The following is a 3,680-nucleotide window of genomic DNA, read 5'->3' on the forward strand; positions in this document are numbered from 1 at the left end:
CTAAGCATTTTATCTCACATCACGGATCCAATCCAGAACATCTGACATTTAAAGCAATTGAACATGTCACCCTTGGCAAGAGAGGAGGTGACTTAGGGAATAAACTGTCAAGAAGAGAGATGTTTTGGATTTTCGTATTGAACACTCTGACTCCATATGGCTTTAATGAAAGCTACGAGATAGCCCCATTCCGGTGATGGTTGATTCTTAAGCGTAAATTGCAGTTTTGATAACTGCATCCAGACCATTATGTTAATGCCCAATCTCGTCCGATCTTGGAAGCTAAGCATAATTGGGCCTGGTTAGTACTTGGATGGGGGACCTCCAGGGAATACCAGGTGCTGTAGATATAATTGCACATATGCCTAAGGGCGCATAAGTGAAGGACTTTTACTGGCTACCTGAAAGGCATATTAGGAATAATATGTTCAGAGTTAAGACCCCCTTTTTCTTCAGGACATTTGGTCTAGAATTATGGACTACAAAATAGTGCTTATCCAGAAGAAACAACTTGAACATTGAATGACTGGACATTGGAATTTCTTTAAAATTCCTATAATTTCTCCTGCCATCATGTTTGCCATCTGTGTGGATCTTAAACTCGTTATTTCAACATACTCATGATTGTTTATATATCTACTTGTCGCATTCATATAAGCCCATTTAGACATGACATTGAAACCTCTTTCTAATTTTTCATATGAGCCCATATAGATATGACATCGACACCTCCTTCTAGGTTTTCAACTTCTACTATCAATATGTTTCCCATAGTTATGAATCTTAACAGAATTATTGGTGTTTATATGTCCATTTGTCACAACTATATGAGCCCATATAGATATAGGCTTAATTTTATCTGCATCTTAGACTTGGAGAAATAATATATATACCCAATCTAACATTGTTCTTTTACCATAGTTTACAGACACTAACTAAATGGTAATTTGGAGAAATGGACTAGCGTCATCTGCTGTCTATAACCAATGGACTTCACTAAAATGGCGGTCAGTAACGAGAGGCAAATTGTGACCAGATTTCCACATGAGAGCTAGATGCATGCGCGAAGCCGAATGGAGGTGAATGGACATTGAACAGGAGAAGGGCGGAGAAGGACGCTGACAGTGTCATGGAGCATGCGTGCGCATAGCAGGACCAGGAGACGGCTGGAAGCCAGCAATATGTATGGGCAGAAGTGACGTGGAGACCCGGAAGTGGGTCCCACATCCACGATCTCTTGAACTAAGTATCCTTTGGCTATAGACATCTTCACATGGAATCATCTTGATGCAATTACTCTTTTGAGGTGATGGTCACTCCAATCCTGCTGGAATTGTCCCCAGAACATCATGGTTGCTCAGTCGAAAACCGGAAGTGATTTCACGATGAATTACCATAATGTATCAATTAGTCCTTATCAATGGGGGTATAAGTAAGATACACCCCAGGACAGCAACACCCCTTGATAAAGTCCCTGAAGGATGAAACGCGTTGGGTAGCTGCCTCTTTCTTGCTTGATGAACTTTTGTCATATATCCAGATAAGCATTGTCGTTTTAATAATTATTTTTACATTTTAAGGAATTATTTAATGTTTGAATGTTAAACATATGATCAGCTATATGCGGTATTTATTCATTATTAATTTATTATGAATTACATATTTATGATATATGTTTGTCTAGCACACTGCACTTTATAATACCCTAATAGAGCCTGTGTATGCTGCTATTACTGTGTGCAGGCCCTTTGATTAATTTTTATGTCTGTCTTATGGTATATGTTTGTCTAGCATACTGCACTTTATAAACATCTTAATAGAGCTTGAATTGCTGCTATTACTGTTTGCAGGCACCTTGATTTATGTTTATATGTTTTTATGTGAATAAATTGTATGTGAATATCACTTTTATCACTTTGTAGACAATCCATTAAGACCCTTTGTTTTATCTTATATTGAATGCAACACATCAGGCGCTTTATTTCAACTACATCTACATATATATATATATATATATATATATATATATATATATATATACACGGAGAAAGGTGCGCCTACCTGAAGACAGTTGCAAAAACTGAAATGTTGTTGACGCTATGCTCCAGTCTGTGAATTATTTTCGAGTTGTGAGTGCCGCACCTTTCTCCGTGTATATTTAATATTTAGTGAGGGCACCGACCACAGTTGTTTATCATTATTGGGAGTGCCGGACCAGCCATGATTATATATATATACATATATATATATATGTGTGTGTGTATATATATCTATATATATCTATATATAATTATATATATATATATATATATATGGTTTTAGTATTAGTTTTTTTAAGTGTCCTCTTCCCTTTAAATATGTTTCTCTGATCTTGTGCCTGTATTACCTAGAGTTTATGAACAAACAGAATCAAACCACAGAATGTTAACAAGTGAATATGTCAGAAATGCTACACAGTACATGGCAAATAAATGAACAAATTAATAATACCAAAAAAAATGGGATTAAAAAATTCCTTCATAAATTGAAAAGTTAATGGAATGTGAAAAGAAAAAGTGAAAAATTAAAAAAAAAAAAAAATGGAAATGATAAAAATAATCTACATTGAAGGCTGGTTCAATATGCTTTTATCAGCCATTTATGATATGCTGATTCTTTTTGCATGTCCTTAGTCAGGAAGCAGAATCACCCTTCTGTAACATAATGCGTAAAACCATCCGGTGGCTTTCATGGCGAATTGGATCACAGTCTGTCTGATGTTCTATATTTGTTTTTACAATCTTATTCTACAGACTGATCGATGATTGAAACAACAAGAGTAAATTTACTTGAAGTTGTAACTACTTGTATCTTCTTCGCAGCAGGTGAACACAAAATTCATAGGGATGCAAATGACCTCAGGACTCTAGATAACTGCTGATGTGTATTTACTCACTGCATCATGCTGAATAATGGCTGCAGCAGCACTTCCTGAGAACAGTGAAGCAACATCCTGCTCTATACATTACAGCAACACAAATTGTTTCAAACATGAACAAACAACAAACAGCTGTGTGGGTGAAAGACAGTGTAACAGGTTTTAGATGCAGGGACAGTGTGCAACAAAGATCAAACACAAACTGAAAAAATGAGAGGTTAAGTAATATAGTACTGGAATTTTGGATTAGGTCTGGAAATTCTCCCAGATATGATGACAAAGAAAGGGACTAGTGATGTGGCAAGTGCCTGAATGGGTTCAATATTGGGCAAGGGCATGGTACTGTCCTGATAAGAAATAGGTGCTTCTTCAGGGGTGTCATTGTCCATAATAATGGGGATTAATTGTCTATGATGACTCATTATCCATGATGACACCCTAAGCTGGTGTCAGGGGAGGTGGAAATGTTGGCTCACACACCTCTAGGAGCTGTTGGGCCACATAGCTGTTGGGAAAAAGTTTCAACTCTGTCAAATCCGACAGGGGTCTGGATGTGGACAGTCTGTCCAGGGAACAACAGTCTTAAGCTATGGGATGTTTTATCATGATTGGCTTTGAGCCGCAACCTGGAATTCTGCAAAGTTGCTTGCACATTTTTCTCAACTTGTGGTCTAAGGGCCTGATTCAGACCCGTTTGCTAAGCTGCGTTCGCACGATGCTGGGTGATTTTTGCTATCTGCGCATGCGTAAAAGATGCAGTGAG

General features: G+C 37.4%; 1 pseudogene; it reads left to right on the forward strand.

The window, feature by feature from the left end:
* The first annotated feature begins 231 nt into the window (after positions 1-231).
* LOC148518863 (5S ribosomal RNA) lies at positions 232-350 on the forward strand (annotated as a pseudogene).
* Positions 351-3,680: the final 3,330 nt, after the last annotated feature.

This window comes from Taudactylus pleione, unplaced genomic scaffold (genome assembly GCF_031769625.1).
Source record: "Taudactylus pleione unplaced genomic scaffold, aTauple2 ptg000198l, whole genome shotgun sequence".
NCBI classification, from domain to species: Eukaryota; Metazoa; Chordata; class Amphibia; order Anura; family Myobatrachidae; genus Taudactylus; species Taudactylus pleione.